The sequence below is a fragment of the Phascolarctos cinereus genome, unplaced genomic scaffold (assembly GCF_003287225.1).
Source record: "Phascolarctos cinereus isolate Bilbo 61053 unplaced genomic scaffold, phaCin_HiC Scaffold_726;HRSCAF=1367, whole genome shotgun sequence".
NCBI classification, from domain to species: Eukaryota; Metazoa; Chordata; class Mammalia; order Diprotodontia; family Phascolarctidae; genus Phascolarctos; species Phascolarctos cinereus.
Genome location: NW_027556098.1, coordinates 413071833 through 413085217, shown reverse-complemented (window position 1 = coordinate 413085217; position 13385 = coordinate 413071833). Strand labels below are relative to the sequence as shown.

The following is a 13385-nucleotide window of genomic DNA, read 5'->3' as shown; positions in this document are numbered from 1 at the left end:
CTCCCTGGGGCACCTGGTGAATGGGACAATAGGACAGAGTCATTTATATCCTGCTAGTGCCACCTGGAGGACCCAAGGAGAACAACAGCAAGAGACAGATTCTTGGGGTCAGGGACCCCTCAGGAAGTAGGATTTGTGTCTGACCATAGCTGGGCAGATCTTGGCTCCCATCCTGACCCACCAAGGCTTTGGGTTCATTTGGGGCCTGACTGATGTTCTTGGCTCTGCTTTAGACCCAGTCCTGGAACTCTGTTCAGCCCAGACCATCAGGCTACTCTAGAGCATAACTGAGCCCCAAAGGACATGCAACTCAACAGAGATGGGTCATTCTTGGCCTGTGAAACCAACAGGACCCAGAGGGGCCCCTTTATTGTCCCCTACATCATGATTTGTTCTTGACTATTGGATGGGACTATGTCTTTTCCTGGTCTTGGCTGTCATTGCTGACAGATACCCTGGGAGAGATTCTGAGAACCCACCTTCCCTTTGATACCTAAACACCACCAAATTCAGAGACTGGAGAGAGAGAGACAATTAGATTTATTTCATCCAATTAAACTGGCATGAGCTACACCAGGAGGGAGTGTATTCCCAATCTCTACTGGGAGTCTGCAGGCGGGATAGATAGCCCTCCTCTAACTCTGGGTCCTGGGATTCCCTGGAGCTGACCCTTTTGTTCTTCATTGCTTATAGGAGTTGAGGCCCATCCTCACTAATGACCCTTCTTTGCTGTGCCAGCCAACAGCAAAGTTCTCTGGCTAGAGGAGCTGGTGGTTAGGGTGAAGGGTCTTGGAAGCAAAGTTCCATATTCTTTGAGCTGCTCTTGGGATGGTACCTCCCTCTTAAGCCTGACAGCCTGGTCCCTGAGGAGCTGTCCTCTTTGGAGAGGCTTCCCAGCCCCAATTAGGTCAGTATGGCAGAGAGGCCATAAGGCAGCAAATCAGGTAGAAATTGGGGTCCTGAGCAGAATGCTTGGGATGAAGAAGAGCCTAATAAATGCTTGTCATTAATTAAACAAGAAGCTAAGCATGAGTCAGTATTTTGTGATGAGGCAGCCAAAAAAATTAATCTCATCTTGCTTCAATACTTCATGGATTCATAACTTCCTTAGTGTGGAAAATCTCTCCACTGATGGAGATTTCCAGCCCTCTCTCTATTCCTTGTCTAATTGTCTGAGCATTTCTGTGACTACGATTGAGAGGTCTCTCTGTCTGTGATTACCCTGTGCTAAGCGGCTCTGATTTAGCTGGGCTGGTCCTCACACAAGAGATACACAGTCTGTCCCTGGGGCCATAATCTCAGTCTTTCCCATCTGTTAGATCCTCTTGGGCTCAGCTTTGCTAGTGTAACCACTAGGTGGCCCTGGGCCACCTCCCCATGATTTCATGGAGGACCTCAGGCTGCTGCTGGGGGTGTTCACAGTCCAGTGGAAGGGAGGTCATGAATCTCCTTCACTCTGCTCATACCTCAGTGGAGTCCTGTGTCCAGCCACAGGCTTCCCATTTGAAGAAAGAGTGAAGCGTCATCTGGAGGAGGTGACCAGAATGGGAGGGGGCACAAAATTGGCCATTGAACCATTGAAATATTGGAGAAACTAGGTTAGAGGGTGTCATGGTCACATCTGCAAATATCTGAAGGACAGTCCTGGGTCAAAGGCAATCAGACTGGTTCTGTCTGGCCCCAGGAGGGAAAACTAAGGGCAAAGCTCTAGGGAATTCCAGTGATTTCAGCTCAGCACAAACTTCCCAACAATCAGCTGTCCAGCATGGATTGGATCATTTCACGACGTGGTGATCTCCCCATAACTGGAAGTATTCAAGCAAAGTCTGGACAAATATGGCAGCGTGGAAGCACACTCAGTTAGGGCTTGGTTTCTTTCACTCTAATTCAAGACATCTCTGGTCCCTTGTGTCTCTGTGCTGCCCCCTCGTGGCTGTCTGAGTAAACACATGCCAGATGCTGGTTTAGTTTTCCTGAGTGTGGATTCTTTGTGGGAGAGGAATGTGGCCTCACTGTGCAAAGCCCTGACTCCCTTTGCACCATCAGTTTCTACAAAAATTAAGTTTGGAAACGAATCCTCCTTCATTTGCACTGCGAGAGTTGGCTCTACACAGGACCTTTCCTGGAGAGGAAGGGCTCACTTAATCCTGAGCATCGATCGTGGACATTGGAGATGTGGGCTAGAGTCCAGGCTCTATCTTCACTTTCTGTCTTCAGATACACTGTTTCATCTCTCTAGGCCTCAGTGGCCTCATCAGTACAATGACCGCATCGCGCTAAAATGACCTCACAAATCATCTGCTAAGAACCCTAGTGACTCGCCCTTGTCCTTGGAGGAATCATAACAGCCAATGTTTACAGAGGGCTCTGAGGTTTTCAAAGGGCTCCACATGTAACATCTCATTGGGTCCTCACAGAAATCCTGGGAAGTGGGTGTTATTACCCCATTTTACAGATACAGAAATTGGGGCCAAGAGAGGTTAACTGACTTGTCCAGGGTCACCTAGCTACTCAGTATTTTAGGAGAATTTGGAACTCGACTCTTCTTAACTCCATGCCTGGTGGTTTAGCTATTGTACCATGCAGTCTCATCAAAATTAGTCCACACATTCAAGGCTCCCCACATTCTGGCAACAGTGTATCTTTCCTGCCTCAACTTCCCCTATTCTCTTCCACCCATTCTAAGCCCAATCAAGATGGGTTACTCCCTAACTGACCCTCTAGATCACATTCTATGTGCTCCATCTCATACTAGAAACACCACTGGATCCTCCAGCCTCCAGGCTTTTATTTGAGCTATTCCCTATGCCAGGAATAAGGGCAGCTAGGTGGCAAAGTGGATAGAGCACTGAGCCTGCAGTCTGTAAGACTCATCTTTGGGAGTTCACATCTGGCCTCAGACACTTCCTAGTTCTGTGATCTTGGGCAAGTCACTCAACCCTGTTGGCCTCAGTTTCCTCATCTGGAAATGACAAACCATTCTAGTATCTTCGTTAAGAAAATCCTAAAATGGGGACAAGAAGAGTCTGACAGGACTGAAAAGATGACTGAACAAAAAAAAATAGCTGTAATGTCTTCTTAACACCTTATTTTCCTGTTGAATTCTCACTCATCTTTAAAGACTAAATCAAATGTCCTTCTCTTCAGAAAACCTCTTATAGATGTTCTTAACTTGAGAGTCCATAAATTTATTTTGATAACTATTTCAATATAATGGTTTCCGGTGTAATTCTACGTATTTTATTTAATGCTTTTAAACACATTATCTTAAGAAGGGGTCCATAGACTCCTTCAGACTAACTAGCTAAGGGATCTGAGACACCAAGCCCCCTTGTCTCCCTATCAGTAATGACATCATATTTTCCCCTCCAAGCTTCCCCATTTCTGGCGAAAGCACCACCATCCTTCTAGTCATACAGCTTCATGACCTTGGAGTTGTCCTGGACCCTTCCCTATCCTTTGATACCTATATTCCCTAAGTTTCTAATTTTGTCACCTTAATCTCCACAATGTCTTTCATGCCCAGATCCTTTTCTGTTCTCATCCTGCCTCTTTCCCATTCAGGGTCTTATCACCTCTTTCCTGGACTATCTCTAATCATTCTTCCTGCCTCCTGTTTGGTCTCCCTGCCTCCAATCTCTCCTCTCTCTCTCTCTCTCTCCCTCTACACAGCTTCCAAGCTGGTATTCCTGGAACACAGATCTAACTATGTCCTCCCTGCTATTAAAATACCTTCAGGACCCCTTATTGTCTCTAGGATCAACTCCACACCCCTCAGTCCTTTCTGGAAGTTCTCCACTATCTGGCTGCTGCCTACCTTTCTAGTGTTGTTTTATAGTATTCTTCCTCAAGCACTTTCCATACAAGCCAAATTGCTTCCCTGCCCCTAACCAGTCCCCTTTCCCAACAGTCCCTGTCCCTCCTGACTGCCTTTGCATGAATAAACCCCAGTGCTGGGCATGGGCTTCTTCCTCAGCTCTGTGCCTTCTAGAACCCCAGACTTCCTTCAGAACACAGCTTAGGTGTCATGTCCTCCACAGGACCTTTTCTGATGCCCACAGGTATTAGCACTCTCTCACTGGGGAAAGGAGCCCCTGTCCTTGTACCCTTCCATTAGAGTTTAAAGTGACTCAGCTCATGAAGAAGAAAACCAACCAGAGTAGTCTGGATGGAAATTGATTCCCTTGTCCACATCGCTAGAGATGGCTGAGTCTCATGATCAAGCCACATTCTCAGCAGCAGGGGCTGAAGTCTTCTAGACCACCTCTTCATTAAATGTCTGCCATTTAGGGTTGATTTTCAGTTATCAGGGGAATTCCCTTTCAAGGATTATTTAAAGCTTTCAGGTTCTCCATGTCTTTGGTTGTTGAGAGAAACCACTGACCATCAACTTTGTTATTAGTTAGCCTAATTAATAAATTGATAATTAATCACTCAGAAACTTTGTTCATTTGTCACACTCCGTTGGACCCCACATAGCCCTTCATTTTGTAACTCTGGGGGGACATTATCCTGGTCTATGTTGGTATCTGATTCCCCCATTTGAATTTCAGCTTTTTTTTTTTTGCTTTTTGGTGAGGCAATTGGGGTTAAATGACTTGCCCAGGATCACACAGCTAGTAAGTGGTAAAGTGTCTGAGGCCAGATTTGAATTCAGGTTCTCCTGACTCCAAGGCCAGAGCTCTATCCATTGCGCCACCTAACTGCCCCCAATATACAGAACACTTCCCAAATTTGCGTGTCATCCTTGAGCAGGGGCCATGCTAATCTTCCTTTAGTGTTCCAATTTTAGTGTATGTGCTGCCGAAGGAAGCACTGAATTTCAGCTTCCCGAGGACAGGAACTTCTATCCAAACTATGTGTCTCTTCCAGAGTCAAAGGCATTCTATACAAGTAGGCACTTTATAAATGTTGGTTGTATCATCTCTTCTACCTTTAAATTTACATGATTTCTACTGTGACATAAACACCTCCATTGAAGAAAAATATTAATACTATACTCTGAATTTTAGGCCCCAATCTTCCAGAAACAATTATATTTAATTTAACATTATTATAAATTGAAGCATTCTAAGAGAGAAATGTACCAACCAGCATGGTCTCCCATGCCCTCAGATATGTCCCTCCCCAAGACTGAAAGAGGATAATTATAATATGTTCAAATACAATTCTGAATTGATATCCCCGAGCATTTCCTACTTGATTCCTTCCTTGACCACTCTCTTCAAGGATAGAAAAGGATCTCTTCCTTGCGACCACATTGATATCAATATGATATTCTTTCTTTTTATTTAAAAATATTTTCAAATAACAAACATTTATTTGCTCTCCCTTACTTCTTTTTCCCTTGCCAAAATGAAAAAACAAAACCAAACCAAACAAAACCCACCCCTTTGAACCAATATGCAGAGTCAAGCAAAACAAATTTCCACACTGCCCTTGTAAAAATTTCTGCCTCTTTCTGCATCTTGATTCTTTTCAGAAATGGGTAGCTTGTGTCACCCTGGGTTATCTGGAATCTTGGATGGTCATGAATTGATCAGAGTCCTTAATGCTTTCCAAGGTGTTTGTCTATACAATATTGTTGCTTCATTCACCATGTTCTGCATGCTTCACTGTATCAGTTCATACAATTTTTCCAAGGATTCTTCTAAGACCATCACTTTCACCATTTTTTTATGGTGCAATTCTGTTCCATTACATCCATATACCATAATTTGTACAGCCATTCCTCAATTGATGGGAACTTCTTAGTTTCTAATACTTTGCTACCATAAAAAGAGCTGCTACACATATTTTTACATAGGAGACCTTTTTCTCTTTCTTTGATCTCTTTGGGATAGAGGCCAGTGGTGGTATTATTGTGTCACAGGATATGCACAATTTAGTAACTTTGGGAACATAGTTCCAAGCTGCTTTCCCAGATGGCTGGGCCAATTTGCAGCTCTGCCAACAATGCATTAATGTGTCTGTTCCTCCCACAACCCCTTCAACAGTTGTCATTTTCTTCTTTGGTGTCAACTTCGGCACTCTGAGGAGTGTGAGGCAGAACTGTAGAGCTGTTTTAATGTGCATTTCTGTAATTATTAGTGATTTGGGGCATTTTTTCCTATGGCTATTGATAGTTTGAATTTATTCTTTAAGGAATTCTCAGAGAACCAAAGATCATGGCACCCTTAAGATCCGCTTTTGTAGGAAAAAAAGAAAAAGAAAGGAAAGAGAAAGTTTAAGCAAGTAGGGTAAAAGGAAAATGGGTCACAAGCTAGACAGTTGTAGTCTGTTTATGCTGATGGTGTGATTGGAGGATTTGAAAGAAAAGAGCAGAAGCAAGATGGTGGAATAGAGGCATAAACTCAGCTGAACTCTCCCAATCTTCCCTTTCAAAGAACTTAAAATAATACCTCAAGTCAAAACCTGGATTAGCGGAGTGAGCAAAAAGGTCAAGATTAGACCTTTTTCCATCCCAAGACAACATAAGAGGTTGGCAGGAGAGGTCTATGACATTGGATTGGTGTCATCAGGTTGGTTGTTTAAAAGCAGTAAGCAGATCTTTTTACAGTAGCCCAGAAAAGGTAAGCCACCTCTTTTCAAGGTTGGAGGAGTGACTTTGAAGAAGAGTTAAAGGTACTAAGACTGGACCCCAGCTGAAATGTTTCCTTCTGACATATTCTAATTCAGAATGTCTGCAGAATTGAGTGAAGGTTCAATATTGATTTCTCCCACTCTAATTAAAAAAATGTTTTGAGAGTGAAGATAGAGGAGAACAGCACCAACAGACAGGGATCTAGTGTCCAATGGAACAGCTGCCATGGTCCAGATATCTTTTGCCAGAAGTTTGGGCGATTTGGGTACCAAGATTCACCAGGGCACCGTGAAGCCCTGAGTCAGTTCTGTGAGCTTTGCCATCTCTGGCTTAGATTAGAGATGAACAAAAAAGAGTAGATCCTAGGGTTTCTGGTCCTGGAGCAGTTCCTGATCATCTTGCCCAAGGAATTCCAGACCTGGGTTTGAGAGTGCTATCCAGAAAATGGAGAAGAGGCAGTGACCATTCTGGAAGATCTGGAGAGAGAGCTTGACAAACCAGGGAATCAGGTTTCATTCAGTGGTCAAGCCCAAGAAGACCTTATGGAGGGGATGGAACCTTAGGAAATGGCTGAGGAGTCATCAAATATACAGGACTTGTCCATGGAGAATGAGCTTAAGTGGGAAGCCTGGGAGTTCCACCCCCTAAGACACAGTGATTGGTGATGCTGAGCCTGGGAATGGGGAGTCCCCTCCAAATCAGATTTCTTCAGGCATAGAACCACAGGGCAACATTTCTGGAACCCTTAAAATAGATATTACTCAGATTTTCAAATATGTTAAACATAAGGACAGATTTGAAAGAAAGCAGGGAAATCCCTCTCACAAAAAAACAGTACAAATGTGATGAACGTGGTAAACTCATCACCCAGTGCTCAGCCCTTATTCTTTTTTTTTTTTTTTGGTCAGGCAATCGGGGTTAAGTGACTTGCCCAGGATTACATAGCTAGTAAGTGTCAAATGTCTGAGGCTGGATTTGAACTCAGATCCTCCTTATTCCAAGGCCAGAGCTCTATCCACTGTACCACCTAGCTGCCTCTCAGCCCTCATTCTACACCAGAAAAACCACAGTGGGGAGGAACCCTATACATGTGATGAGTGTGGGGAAGTCTTCAGTTGGAGTTCAACCCTTATTCAACATCAGAGAATCTACACTGGAGAAAAACCCTATGAATGTAGTGAGCGTGGGACAGTCAAAGCTCAAATTTTTTTAGGCATCAGCAAAGACACAGTGAAGAAAAAAATCCTATCAATGTCATCAATGTATCAAAATATTCTTTGTGGGCTTGAGAGTTTTTCATCAGAAAAGAAGGTGTAATGGGGTGGGGGGAGGGGAATCAGTTTAGTTTTAGTGGACTAAATAGTTGCTTCTTAACATCAGAAAAACTCCTGTGGAAAATGAGGGGAGTCTTTCATCACTATTTCAACTTCATTTATCTTTATGTTGTCATATCTTTCTATAGATTTTCAGGATATTAACTTTGTTTTTGATATTTATTCCTAAATTTCCTGTTTGCAAAATGTCTCCTCTGAGTACCTGTTTCAAAGATTCTATGTCAGATGAGTAAATTGTTTCTGTATTGAGAATATGATTCCCTTCAAAGACAGATTTTGTGAACTCTTAAAAATGCAACACCAAACCTCTACAGACCAACACAAGGCTGAGGGCTGGTCTAGCTACTCACCAGAGATTGTCATATTGATGTCTTTGCTGCTAGGCAGGCCAGCGACTGAGTTAAATGAAGTACAGGTATAGGTTCCAGTGTAATTCAGAGACACATTAGTAATAGAGAGATAGGGTGTGGACATCATCTGTATTCCATTGATAAGCCAAGTATACGGGGCAGGTGGGTTAGAATCAGCAGAGCAGGACAACTCAAAGAGTTGCCCCTACAGGGTAATTAGGGTCTGTGGGGACAATCCCGGGGGTATCTGGGCCATCTAGAGCAAAGAGCATGAGTCCATATTGAGATAAAGTGTGGGAGAAGGGGAATTTCCGCCCATCACCAGGGACCATTGTGTCTCCTTGACCCTCCTCTGAGCTGGAAAATTCACAGCTTATCTCCACTTTACAGGTTTGGACCTGAGGTCCCTGAACTTGGAAGGTTGTAAGGCCTTCCTTAGCTCAGTGCCATGGCTGGCCCTGTTCCATCATAGACAGGAAAGCGTGACATGGCTAATCTGGGTCTCTAAAAATCAAGAGAGATGGGAACCTCAGAGATTTGATCTTCCACACTTAGGCAAGTGACTAAATTAGCCTGACCTCTGGGAACACACCACATATACTCATACATGAGTACGCACCATGTAGAAAGAGAATTTACTCATAGGTAATATTCAGTGTGAATGGCTCACTCCTATTGACACTAACTGGGCAGAAGGAAGAGTCCTGGTCTGGAAGTCAGGAGACCTGGCTGAAGACCCATAATAGCATCTCCTATAAGGGCAGTTCATATCCATTTACAAAACATTCTTGAATTCTCTGCTTCAGGCTCTCCCCTTTCCTTAGGAGTTTTCTCTCTTAGAAAATGAGAATGTTGAAGGTGATCTTCTTCAAGGGCCCCTCAGGCTCAGATATGCTGTTGTTATAATGGGAAGCTAAGCCAAGGAGATTGACTTTCCATGAGCGTTCATGGTCCAAGGAGGGCTCAGACACCAGCCTTTCCTTATCCCTGGTTTCTCTGCAGTTGGCAGGTCAGCCTGGCTAGTGAGAAAGGTATGTGTCCCAGAATAATCTCTGGGACAAATTCAGCAGTCTCACCAGACTCTCTCCTTGGGTCTTCCTTCCTCAGCTGTCTAAGGATTGATTTCCAAAGAAGGGTAAGTTAGAAATATTTGAGTTTTCCTGACCTTCTTTCTTCCACGTTTTGGTAGAATTTAACTCCCTCCTTGGGTCCTTTTTGGGAAGTTCAGGGTGAGGGAGAGTGTGCCTCATATCTTACAGAGATCCTGAGAGAGCCTCTGATCCAGCAATGCCAGTGCAAGGAGCAAACTCCTCATGAGTCAGGAGGCTTTCAAGGCCAGCAGCAGCAGGGGAAGGGAGGGAAATCTACCAACCCAGAGACCTTATGCTCTTCGAGGGAGATGCCACAGAATTCCAGAAGGCATTTCCCTCCCACAGCATCCCATGAGCCCTTCTGGTCTCAGGGCATCCCTGTGGAAAGTTGGAGGGAAGCCCATTTCTCCCAGCTTTCCTTTCACTCCACCCTGGATGATTCAGGCCACCAAAGCAACCTTAAGGCTGGATTTCACGCCACTCCTTTTTAGACAAAATACTCTAGGAAACTTGACTTCCACTGCAAAATTTTTAGAAAAAAAATTGAGTCAGAAGGATGTTCTGTGGCTCCATGTAATTCATTTATACCTGATAGAGAATTCCTGGGAGTTCAGCCCTTCTTTCCTTCTCTCATCATCCCCCTCCATACATCTGCACTGGGGGCTATGCTGGAATCCTCTTCCTGTCAGGTTCAGCTAGGCTTCCACCTCCTCTAAGAAGCCTTTCCTGAGGCCTCCTGCCCCAGCTGCGAGCCACTTCCTTACATTACCTCAATTTTTCCTTGGACCTTATCATATCCTACTTCGTATTAGTCTCATCAGAATCACAGAATCAATTGCATCCCCCTTAGCAAACTGTAAGCCTCTTTATTCTTTCATTCATGTATTCATTTATTCACTCATTTATTTATTTATTCATTCATTTATTTATTCATTTATTCATTTATTCATTTATTCATTTATCCATTCATTCATTCATTTATTCATCAATCAATTAATTAATTAATTAGTTTGTCTATTTATTTATTTATTTACTTATTTGTTTTTGGTGAGGCAATTAGGGGTTAAGTGACTTGCCCAGAGTCACACAGCTAGTGAGTGTTATGTGTCTGAGGCCGGATTTGAACTCAGGTCCTCCTGACTCCAGGGCCTCTATCCATTGTGCCACCTAGCTGCCCCCTGTAAGCCTCTTTAGGGAGGAGATTTCTGTACCCCTCCAGTGCCCCAGGCACTCTCCTTTGTACACACTTGCTCTGTAAATATCTGTGAGCAATGATAAGAGCCATGGGGCAGCTAGGTGGTGCAGTGGATAGAGTGCCAGGTCTGAAATTAGGAAGACCTAAATTCAAAGTCAGTCTCAGATATTTATTTATCTGTTGACCCTGGGCAAGTCACTTCACCCTGTTTGCCTCAATTTTCTCATCTGGAAAATGTGGTGGAGAAGGAAATGGCAAACCACTCTAGTGTCTATGCCAAGAAAACCCCAAATGGAGTCTCACAGAGTCAGACATAACTGAAATGACTGAACAGTAACAATAAGAGCTATCATTTATAAAGTTTTAAGGTTTGCCAAGAGTTTTCCATCTGCTCTCTCATTTAATCGTATAAGGAATGAAAAGTCCAAGAGACATTGTTTCTGGCTAATTAATGATCAGTTTATTAATTATAGCTAGCAAATAATAAATTGAAGTCAGCAGCTGTCTCTGAAACCAAAGACAAACCCTAGGGGCTGCTGAACATTTATATATCCATGGAAGAGTGGGTCCTCCCAACAAGTGGAAATCAACTCTGATTGGTTAACAATTAATGAGAATTATAATCAAAGATGGGCTTATTTTAATCAGGGGCTGGGTACATGACTGATCATAGCAGTCTTGGACAAAGAGACTCATCTCTACCCAGACTACCCTTCTTAGGCAATCCAGACAATCTAGACCCCCAGTAGGTAAGTCTAATGTGAGTAGAACAATGCGGGGTTCATAAGAATTCTGTCTAGGTAAGGCAATCTTTACCCTTTAAACAGAACTAAGCTTTTCTAGTTGGGTGGGGTCCCACCTCAGACAGAACCCAATCTCATCATTAGCCCTGTCCTTCAGAGGCTGCCTTGACCTAGCAACTAAATGAGGAAACAGAAAGGGAAAAAAAAAAACCCTGGATGCCCCATGTTAGTGATTGGTTATTAATAATTAGTTCTCTCAATCCTCACATCCATCTTGGGTGGAAGTAGTTATTATTAGATCTGTTTGAGACTTGGGGAGCCTGAGATGTGTTAATGTTAAATTGATCTAGCCAGGGTTACCAGTCCAGTAAGAGCCCAAGGCTGGATTTCCAGGTTTTATCCACTGCCAGAGAAAAAACTGATGGAATCTGAATGTAGAGCGTAGCATACTTTTTCCCCCTAAACTTTCTTTTTCTTTTTTTTTCTTTCTGTGTTCTCTTTTTCAATGGCTAATAAGGAACTATATTTTGCAAGATTTCATGTGTATAGTTTGTGTTAAAGTGCTTGCTTTCTCAAGAGGGGCTCAGGGAAAGGAGAAGAAGGAATTTGGAATTAAAAAATTATAAAAAGTGAATGTTAAAAATTGTTTTTACTTGTAATTGAGAAAAATTAAATAAAAACATTCTTAAAAAAGTAAAACCCATACTAGCTTTGGGGAAAATATTCTTTTTGTCTGATTTCCTGAATTTGCCTTAGTTGATTAAGGGGAGGCCCTAACCAAGATTTTTTCCCCCAACATCCCACTTCAGTTGAAGTCTTTGAGATATTCTATGGTATCATAGAATTAGGAGACTGACTTTAAGGTCAAATAATGCAACCATTTCATTTGGATGATGGATGGGAGGCTCAGACAGGGGAAATCCTATTGAGGGATTGTTTCCCTTCAAGTGAGGAGAAACAGTGTTGTATTTCTGAGGTTACACCTCGCACAAACTCATGCTAATGACTTTCTCTGCCCACAGAAACTGATCTCCTTAATCTAGCTACATTTATCTGTTTGTGCACAAACCAGTTCAAAGAAAGCAGACCTGATGTAACCTTGGATGAGAAGGCATTACCAGCTGAGGGGATAAGGAAAGACTGATGAAGAAGGGGGTTCCAGATTAGTCTGGGAGGAAACAGGGATCCCACAGGGCAAAGCTGAGGAAGGAGAGTATTCTAGGCAATGGGTGGAAAGTAGAAGGGATCAGAGATGGAGTGTCCAGTGTGAGGAGTAGTAAGTAGACCAGGAAGGCCCCCTTTAGAAAAGCCACGTTGGGGGCTGTGTGGGAGAAAGATTGGAGAGGGGAAAGGCTGGAGCCAGAGAGACCATTTAGGAGGCTAATGAAATAGCCCAGGTAAGAGGTGATGAGCGTCCAGATTAGGGTGGTGGCTGCTGAGAAGAACAAGGGTGTGCATGCTATAGGAGTGGTGGAGATAGAAAGTACGACATTTTGCAACTGCTTACAAATCTGGAGTGAATGAAGATGAGGAATTGGGGATACTAACAGAGTTGTTTGTCCTTCTCGAAGAGGACCTTGGCATCGGGAAGGGGAATTGCATGGAGTGAAGAATAGCTGTGCAAAGTCACCATCCTCACTCTCTCCTCCAGAGTCATCTGCAGCTGTGATCTTTACAGGAATGAGACCACAGAGAAGGACCAGAAGGCAAGGAAAGGGGAGGTCATCTGTGGGTCTAGACAGTTAGCACTGATGACTGGTTTCAGTTGTAGCACATTGCTGCATGCTTTGGTCTCCTTCCTCCTATGGGGAGGAGTCAGGGCAAACAGACTCTGGAGCTGTGGGACAAGTGATTGTTGCTGCTTTCTCCCCCCAGCCCAGCCCCAGCTTGAGATCACCGGAGAAGGAAATATTCTCTGATGAGGAGGGTTCCATTCAGTCCTGGTGCTGCATAATTGTTTTAGAAATGTACAATTGAATCCACTCTCTGATTTGGGGAATGTTTATAATAATAGCTAACAATAACCATACCTACTCTTTATATAGCACTTTAAAATTTGTGTGCTCCTTACACATACTTTGTCATTTGA

General features: G+C 43.4%; 1 non-coding gene and 1 pseudogene across 1 annotated transcript; one reads left to right on the top strand and one right to left on the bottom strand.

The window, feature by feature from the left end:
* Positions 1 to 4710: 4710 nt before the first annotated feature.
* LOC144454605 (U6 spliceosomal RNA) lies at positions 4711 to 4816 on the bottom strand. Its single transcript, XR_013483123.1, has one exon. It is a non-coding gene; the product is annotated as a U6 spliceosomal RNA (small nuclear RNA).
* Positions 4817 to 6679: 1863 nt separating this feature from the next.
* LOC110220063 (zinc finger protein 24 pseudogene) lies at positions 6680 to 7872 on the top strand (annotated as a pseudogene).
* The last annotated feature ends 5513 nt before the right edge of the window (positions 7873 to 13385 follow it).